Genomic DNA, 10,362 nt, shown 5'->3' with positions numbered 1-10,362 from the left:
ATAAAATAAAATCCCAAGATTGTTGTGAGGATAAAATGAAATATTTGTAAAGCTCATGGCATCGTACCTAGCATATAGTAAACCCTGTTTAATAAATGTTCATTTCCTTCCCTCCTCAAATCTTCTATGCAATTTCTTCAGCTCATATTTCACCCAAACCATTAAAGCCATTGCTAAGAATTCCCTCTTCTCTTCTCATCCCACATCCCTCTAAAATCATCAACCTCTGCTCATCTCCTCCTTCATTCCAATGTCTCATTTAGAAATGGCCTTTCTCCTTGTCAAGACTAATTCCTCTACTTGTCCCTTGATCACATCCCCTCCTATCTTTCCCAGCAGGCTCCCTCCACTGCCATCCCCTCTTTCTCTAATCTTATATGACTCCCTATCAACTGGTTTCTTCCCTATTGCCTACAAATAAACCCCAGGATCCTCTACCTATTAAAAAATTTAAAAAGCCCTCACTGAATTCTACCATACCCAATAGCTGTCACCCAACATCTCTCCTTCCCTTTTCATCTAAACTTGGAAAAAATGATCTACATTCAACACCTCCATTTCCTGTTCTCTCCTTCTCCACCAAATCCTCTATAACCTAGCCTCTGACTACATCATTCACCTGAAACTGCTGTCTTGTGAAGGATCCCTTCATTGGCTTATTTGATGATGTTTCCTCAATCCTCTCCTGGCTGACCTCTCAGCAGCCTTTGATAATGCTGGCTGTCATCTCCTGCAAGATCTCTCCTCTCTCTCTGGTTTTCAAAATTGCTCCATCTTGTTTCTCTCTCCCACCTGGCTGACTCTCCATCCGGTCTCTTTCCCGAGATCTTTATGTTCCTCCCATTGGCTCTCAGTATAATTCCAAGCCCCCTTCCTGCAAGTTTCTGTCCTGGGACCCCATCTCTCTCTATACACTCTCTTTTTATGAGTTTTATCAGCTAGCTGCCATGGTTCAATTTCCATCTCTATGCAAATGGCTCACATATTTCTAAAGCCAGCACTGGCCTCTCTACTGAGTCTAGTCCTGCATCACCAGCTAGCTATTGGATATTTCAAAGTAGATTCCTGTAAGCCGATAGATGTCCTGAATCTAAACAAAAAGGAGCACAAATGAAATGCTGTATCCCTTTAGCTAGTTGACACAACAAATAAAGTTTCAAGTCTGGAGTCAGGAAGACCTGAGTTCAAATCCAGCCTCAGACATTTGCGTAGCAATTAGCCATCAGAATTCTTGATTTTTTGGCAATTTAAGATGTGTAGGATTACTGCTTTATCAATGGTCACTAGCCTTCTCCGTCACTGTGGATGAAATCACTTTTTTTGTCAATGAAAAATAAGTTAAAACTTTATTTAAAAAAAAGCTTTGAGTTTATTGAGAAATAAAGATATATATTTTTTAAAAGTTAAGGGGGGGGGGGCAGCTGGGTAGCTCAGTGGATTAAGAGCCAGGCCTAGAGACAGGAGGTCCTAGGTTTAAATCTGGTCTCAGACACTTCCTAGCTGTATGATCCTGGGCAAGTCACTTAACCCCCATTGCCTAGCCTTTACCACTCTTCTGCCTTGGAACCAATACACAGTATTGACTCCAAGACAGAAGGAAAGGGTTTAAAAAAAAAGTTAAGTTAGGTTCTTTAACCCTAGGAAAGTCACTTAATATCTGTCAGTTTTCCTAACTGTAAAACAGGGATTATAATAGCAGCTACCTCTCAGTGCTGTTATAAAGATTAAATGAGATAATATAGGAATCTCCTTTCACATTGAGAGGGTTATGGTGCCCAAACAATCTGGAAAATCTGCATAGAAATTTTTGGCCCTCCCTTCTTGCTGTAGAATAAGTCTTTTTTCTTTTTCTTTTATAAGATGTTTAATGCCTTATTGTAAAAGTTAGGTTAAGCATTTGGTCATAGGCTATATAGTTTCTAATTTTTTTCTGTATTGTTTCCTGGTCTTCTCATATCTTCTATGGCTTCTGCAAAACTGCCCCCAAATTCTCATTTAATTTCTTGGGCTAATCTGTGACATATTGAAATCATGATGGGGAAAATGTGATATGGAAGGGATATTTGTATTTGTAAAACACTTAGCACAGTGCCTGTAGTAGATCTTAATAAATAATGATTTTTTTTTCCTTCAGTCAATCAGAAGGAAGAATGTTGAGTGCATAGATGATTAGCAGCTGTCCCCTCCTTCTTCCTGGGCATCATCCCTGGACATCTCAACATCCAAAAAAGTACCTCATTATCTCTCTCCTCAAACTCAACTTTTATATGAACTTCCCTTCTACTGTCCGGGGCACCACTCACTGTCTTTCCAGTCACCCAGGTTCACATCCTCAGTCATCCACTTATCCAAATATCCATGCAGTTGCCAAATCTTCTTGTTATTATCTTCCCATGTCTCAGATAGGTCCCCTCTTGTCCATTCATACAGCCACCACCCTAATTCATGCACTATATCTCTCAAGTAGATTACTGCAATATCCTTCTCCATCCCCCCTCCAATCTATGCTCTGTGCGTCTGTCAAGACGATTTTCCTAAAGACCAAATGTGATCAAGTCACACATAAATCCCAACTTGACAAATTGCAAAAATTCTCCCAGGAGCCAATATAAATGCCTCTGTTTGGCTTATAAAACCTTTCATAACTTGTTCCAGTCCATCTTTCCAACCTTGTTACACATTACAACTCTTCCTGAACTCTGCAGTCTAGCCAGACTGGTCGTCTTGCTTTATTTCATACATGATATTCAATCTCCCATCTCCATGCGATTGCAACTTGCTGGCCTTCAGGCCTGGATTGTACTTTCTTCTCATCTCTGCCTCTTAGTAAACACTTAATAAATGCTTGTTGAATGACCAATGTAGAAGTGTGTTTTGCATGATAATACATGTATGGTCCAGATGAAAATGCTTCCCATCTCCAAGTGGGAGGAGCGATGGAAGAGAAGGAGATGGTTTGGATCTCATAGTTTTGGAAAATGTATGTTAAAATTATTATTACATGTAATTGGGAAAATAAAATGTCTTTTCATTTTAAAATTAATTAATGACATGCTTGTTGGTTGATTGATTGTTCTACAAGTACAAGGTATTGGTAGTAAATGTTCTGTTAGCCTTAAATGCAAATCCAGGTGCACCTAAAACAGGTAAAATTCAGCCCTTCCAGTTGCAAAGAAGCAAAGGAGAAGGGCTTTCTGACCAAATCTTCTTTTTCCTGACCTGCATTCCCCAACTTTAGCACATGTCTTCAGTGTGCCGGTATGCCTTACAACAGGGAAAGAGAAGATTCTATTTTCAAAAATGGCACTAATTAGAGAGGAAGATAATTGGAGTTTTTAATGTGAAAAATTCTCTATCATTTAATCTTGTCTCCTTTGCTCAGCTACTTCAGAGAGATCTCCTGGTTCAGACAGGTTGATTCAGCAAAAATGTATTAAGCATACTCTGTGCAGACATCAGAGGATCTGAGAGCTCAGAGCTGGAAGGGACCGCAGAAACCATCTTGTTCCACCCCCTTGTTTGACAGATGAGGAAACTGAAGCTAAAAGAAGTTAAGCAATCTATCTAAGACTACATAGGCAATGAACAAGGATTTGAATAAAAAACTCTGACTTTAGATCCAGTTCCATTTACATTCTATCATGAAGTTGGAGGCATGATGGCCATGTGGTTAGAGAGGCAGCCTTGGAGTCAAGATGACATAGGTTCAGGGCAGGCAGCTGGATGGCTCAGTGGATGCAGAGCCAGGTCTAGAGACAGGAGGTCCTTTGTTCAAATCTGGATTCATATACTTCCCAGCTGTGTGACCCTGGGCAAGTCACTTAACCCCCATTGCCTAGCCCTTACCACTCTTCTGCCTTGGAATCAATACACTGTATTGACTCCAAGACAGAAGGTAAGGGTTTAAAAAAAAAAAAGAAGTGGGAAGTGGAATGTTAAGTCTGGGAAATGCAGAGAATAAGAGAAGGGGATTCACAAGATAAGTCTCAAGGAGGAAACTGGACGCAAATCCTGGAGAACCACAAGTTCAAGGAGTCTATATGCTTTCTAAGAAGCAACAGGGGATGCACCAAAAGTTTTTGGACAGGAGAATGAAACTGTCAGACCTGTACATGAAGAACCATGGACCGACCCACTGAAATCAAGAGACCTTGGTTAAAACAAGCTTCTGCCTCTCACTGAGTTAGCACAGAGAGGCCACTTCATTTTTAATGAAACTTAGTTTCCTCTTCTACAAAATGGCAATAACCAAACTAGCACTGTTTCATAGGATTATTCAAAGAATGTGCTTTTGAAACTGCAAAGTGCTATAATAACATGAAAAAACTATGGCCACACTAACATGTCAGCTATGTCATGATCTCATATTCACAAAAATTCCAGAAGATAATACTCACACCCACATTCTGCGCTAATAAACTTTAAAGCTTACATTTGTTCAATACTGAAAAATAGCCTTTATGCCAAATGATCTTCCAGACTCAATACTCTCCAAAGTGTAGTATATGCTGCTGCACAATCTATATTCCTATAGCATAAAGACTACCAGCTTCCAATGGCTCCCCATTGCCTCTGCCTCTGCCATCAAAGACAAGACAAAGACCAGACTGCTCAACTTCACATTCTGGTCCCTCCGTTGGCACCAGCTGTCCATAACAGCCTTATCTCACACTATTTCCTTTACATGCATACTCCAAGCAAATTGTACTACTGCTCAAGCATGTCCTCTGACACATCCCGGGCTTCCCTACTTACGGAAGGCTTTCATTTGACTGATGAAATCCTATCTAATCTTAGAGGCTCAACTCAAATGATGCTTCTACCACAATCCAGTCCCAGATTCTTCCATCCAAAAGAAATCGCTTAGGCATTTGGGTTAGATTAAAGCTTTATCTGCACATGCAAAGTGATTTTGAGAATTAAGACAAGTATCTGGATCATTCAACCCCAAAATTAATACTTTCATTTTAAGGTGTTTTGAGGCATAGAGAAATCAATGCAGAAAAGCATTGGACTGAAATTTTTAAAGAACTGGGGACTAGAAACCTACTATTAGGACTACTACTAACTAATTAGTTATGTGATTTGGGGTAAGTCTTTTAATTCATCCAGACTTCTGTTTTTTTAATCTGAAAAAAGGAATGTGTGAATGGGACTAATGTGAGATATTCGCTCCTCAGCCTGTGGTTCTATTTCACTTTGACATTTCAAAAGGTACAAGCCATTCTAAGATCAGAAATTACTATTTGCAAACATTGGAAATGATCTCTATACTTCACCATAAAATGAAACTACATGACAACTCAGTCAATGATTATACTCCTAATTTTAGTGTCTTATTTACTCTTTTAGACATCAAACCAATATTAACTTAAAAAGAGGATTACAAACAGTCTAGTAAAGTCTAGAGAAGTCCACAGAGGAAAGAACACACCAATATATAAAAACATAATGCACATTTGAAATATTTCTGTTGAGTTCAGCAGGGGTTCAGTCACTTATAAAGATAGAAATTGTCTCATTCATTGAAGACTTGTAAGATACACAGAATTTATTTCCCAATCTAGTCCCAATTAATTGATTAATTCAAACTGGCTATGCCTCAGTTTCCTCATTTATAAAATGAAGCATATACCTCTTATCTCCTTCATATAGAGTTTATGAGACCTGATTTCAAAAATGTTTGTGAAATAAAGTTTAATATTGTTCAGCAATATGCATTTAGTGATATATGTAGATATGTGCATATATTACTATGTACATAAGAGAGTCAACTTGCTATAATGAAAACAGGACTGGACTTTAAATCAGCAGAAATCTAAATTCAAAACCTATCTCGCCCTTTAAAGTCATGTAACCTTTGCCAAGTTTTTCAACTTGTATGAGCATTACTTTTCAGATCTATAAAGTAAATATCAGCACTTATAACTATTACATTACCCAAAATCATGTGACCAACAATGAAATGTATTTAGATTATAACTGGCATAAGGAAAAACATTAAATATTCCCTTCACTTGCACTAAAAAGTTACCTTTGTTGTTATGTTTAATGATGAAGTTAAGATAGGCTGAACTCTTGCCAAAATCACTAAGGAAGTTTTAAACTCAATAGTGCCATTGTTTTGTAAATGCACTGGGATTAATGGTACTTTTGGAATGACTAAAGCTGCTGTCCACTGTCAGATCAGATGCTGAATACTTCTCAGTTTCTGTATAGAAATACCAATTTATTGTATATTTCAGTAACTTTTGTCATGCACCAGAACACACTATTTTTAAGTTTATCATACATAAGAATCTCATGCCATAATGTTAATGTCATAAATGTTAAATGCTATGGAAGGGCTATCATCCAAATTAACAATGATTATGTATATATGCCACCTCTAGTCCTACTGATCTAGAAAGATGAAGCCCAATTGTGTACCTAAGGCGGTTCTCATCCGTGGAATTGGAATAATAGTTCCATTGTCTCATTGGTAGCATCCTTATTTGTTGACATTCAGGTTGGGGACATGTTTTCTATTCAACTCGTCTCCATTTTCTCCAGGACTTTTGTGTTAGGTGAAAGATGAAATGACTGAGGAAACAAAGGTTCTAATTTCAGATCATATTGATTTAATGAGTAATACATGCCAAATGCCCAACAAATGCATACAAAAACTCCACAATCCCTCTCAGTGAACTGGTGCTCAAAATTTCTTGAGCCTATACAATTCTTACAAGGGTGCACAAACTAAAGACAGCCCATTACGAATAGTTAGGAAACCTAGAACCCTAAATTCCAAAGGCTTAATTACTAAAAAAAAGACCAAAAAAACAAAATAACACAACTTTGTAGTATTTTGTTTTTATTCATCATTTAAGGTCATTCTATAAGTGCTTGGTATGACACCAATATTAGTGGAATTTGCCTTAGTGTTCTTTATTCTTCTTGATTATTTGCCCTCTGCCTGTTCTGAATGGAAGAAGCTCACTTTGGCCTTACATGATTTTGCCTCAGAAACTTCCATGACAGAAACTACAAGAACTAGTTCTTTCCAAATTTACCAACACCTTTAAAATTACTATGTCTAACAGCTTTGTGTCATTTCTCATTCCCTTGGATCCCTACGTAGCCACCAACACTGTGAACCACCAACCCTGAATCGTCTTTCATTCCTTGGATTCTCTCACATTACTGTCTACTAGTTTTCCTACTTAGCTGACCTTGCCTTCTTATTTTCCTTTGCTGGGTAATCACCCTTCTTCCATCAACGGTGACTGTTTCCTAAAAATCTGTTCTGGGCTCCCTTCTCTGCTTTCTATACACTGCTTCCTGTAGGGATTTCATTTGCTCCGTGGGTTCAACATTCAGCTCTTTTTTTTTTTAATTTGGAAAATTTTACTTAATCAATTTAGAATATTTTCCCATAGATACAAGATTCATGTTCTTTCCCTCCCCTCCCATAGCCAACACACAATTCCACTGGGTTTTACACGTGTCACTGATCAAGACCTATTTCCATAGTATTGATATTTGCACTGGGGTGATTGTTTAGCATCTATGTCCTCAATCATATCTCCATTGAACCATGTGATCAAGCAGTTGTTTTTCTTCTGTTCAACAATCATCTCTTGCTGGATACACACAAATCTATGTCTACATGCTAATCTTTCTTTCTTTTTTTTAAACCCTTACCTCCCATTTTGGAAACAATACTGTGTATTGGTTCCAAGGCCAAAGAATGGTAAAGGCTAGGCAACAAGGGTTAAGTGACTTGCCCAGGGTCACACAGCTAGGAAGTGGTTGAGGCCAGATTTTAACCCAGGATCTCTAGGCCTGGTTCTTAATCCACTGAGCCACCTAACTGCTCCCTAATCTCTTTCTTGAACTCCATTCCTGCATTGCAAATTAGCTGCTAAATATCACTACCTGGATACATTTTGAGCATCTCAAACTCAATACATTCACATCAAAACATCAGCTTTCCCTCCATGAACTCCACATGATCTTTTACTCATCTTCTCCTTTATTTTTGGGAAGCCATCATCATCCTTAAAATTAACTGCTTAAATTTTTTCAATTTCTGCCCATTTCTTCTAGAATCTACTAACATGTAAGGTTCTTCTGTTGGAGTCTTATTGCAGATCAAGGCATGCTATCTTCTACTTTATTTCCTTCGTGTATTTTTTATTGTATGTATGATATGTGTCTCCTGATGTGGCATGAGAAATATGGAAATATATATTGCATGAAAGCACTGGTATAATCTATATCAGACTATTTACCACCTGGTGGGGGGGAGAGGAAGAGGGAGATAGAGAATCTGAATCATAAAATATTAGAAAATGATTTCTACATGTAAGTGAAAAAATTATATGAGCTGAAAAAAATACGCCTCTTCTCAATTATCAAGTTTATAACCTCTGTTATTCGTGATTCTCATTCTCTATTAACCCCTCCCATCTAACAGATACTACCTCCATATTGTCATTTACCTTTGCACCCCTCTCTTCACTTGAGTGAGCACTACCCCCATTTCAGACCAGGCATGTGTTTAACCACCAGCCCTCACTCCTACCCCAGGGGGGGAAAATGTACTCAGGACACACTTTTAGATTTAGTCTGCATTATCAATAGCTTCTTAAGACTAGATAATCAACAAAACAAGAAATCAACACCTGATTTATAGAATTTATAGATTTCTGAAGTTTTAATGCACTGAGAATTTAACAGTTGCTTCTTGAGAGCCAGAATCACATAAGCTTTTGTTTGGATTATTGTAGCAGGCCTCTCCTTGGTGTCTCTGATTCTAGTCTTACCCCTTTCCAACTTATTCTCCATATACCTGCTGAAGTGATTTTCCTAAGGCATTGGTCTTAGTGCAACACTCCCTTGCCTAAAAGCTTTATGTTGCACCCATTGCCTCCAGGCTCTTCTAACATTTAAGGCTAATCTCTATTATCCGAGTGGAACTTTCCATTCCTTTCACACAATTTATGGTCCATCCAAACTGGACTGCCAGTTGTTTTCTGAACCCAACATTTCATCTTCTACCTTCAAGCATTTACACAAGTCACCCTATATACCTGGAATGCACTCTTTCCTAGTCTCTACCTCTCAAAGCCTTATCTTCACTCAAGGCTCAGTTCAGTTTCAGTTGTGTGCTCTCTCCCTCCTCAAATCTCTCTGTAGTATACTTATTTGTGCCCAAATTATCTCCTTTCAGTAGAGCATCACCTTACTGAGGGCAGGGACTCATTTTTTGGCCACTGTATTCCTGACAACAGCCCAGTTTCTTGTCTGTAGTAGCTTCTTTTGTTCTGATCTCTACAGTCAAAATATCATTTTCTCTGGCAGAGAAAAAATCAAAATACAAATTGATCAGCTCTATTTTTTCTCTGTTGTTGGTTATCCTGTCCCAATGAACAGAGCTCCTTCTTATTCCTCCATCCTCTTCTCTTCCCCAATGCCACCAGAACCAAATAATTATAGAAGGAAAAAAACATTCTATTGCCTTTAGACCTTCCCCATTAGCTTCAGCTCCCTCTGACCTTTAGTCCTTATGCAATTCTTCTTCTTTATTCTTTTTTTTAAACCTTTACCTTCCGTCTTGGAATCATTACTGTGTATGGGTTCCAAGGCAGAAGAGTGGTAAGGGCTAAGCAATGGGGGTAAGTGACTTGCCCAGGGTCACACAGCTGCGAAGTGTCTGAGGCCAGATTTGAATCTAGGACCTCCTGTCTCTAGGCCTGGCTCTCAATCCACTGAACTACCCAGCTGGTCCCTCTATGCAATTATTCTTGTAATATAGTGCCATATTTTTATTTATCCTGTGTTATCTGCCTTTTCTTTCATCTTCCACAAATGTCATTTGTAAACCTAAGTTGGCAAGTTCCCAATACATTCACATTAGTCTCCTCAGGCAACTCTTTCTTTTTCTTCTCATATTTCTCTTTGTTCTTTGAAATTTCTCTCTTAGAGTTTCCCATTGCCCTGGGCTCTCTTCTGTGGTAGAATATTAGTCTCTGAGGTCCCAAGTACTTGCTTTAGATCAAACTATACCTACCTTTGCTTTTCTTCTATATCTCAGATTCTAAGCTGGAGTTGGCACTTCACCAACAGGGTACCCAAGGCACAAAGAGACAGGTATTCCCATGAAAATCCCCAACACAGCTTTGTTTTCTATTTAAGGAAACTAAACCTCAACTCAACCACGATATGCTGTGTACATGTTTCTTATCATCTGGGATTAGGCATCCTTCTTCTAGAAGATCAGTATGATGCAAAAGAAAGAATGCTGGCTTTGGTGGCAAAGGACCAAAGGATTCACATTTTACCACTACCCCTTGGTATCTTGGTGATGTTGAGCAAGGG

This window comes from Monodelphis domestica, chromosome 3 (genome assembly GCF_027887165.1).
Source record: "Monodelphis domestica isolate mMonDom1 chromosome 3, mMonDom1.pri, whole genome shotgun sequence".
NCBI classification, from domain to species: Eukaryota; Metazoa; Chordata; class Mammalia; order Didelphimorphia; family Didelphidae; genus Monodelphis; species Monodelphis domestica.
Note: the sequence above shows the minus strand (reverse complement) of the source record.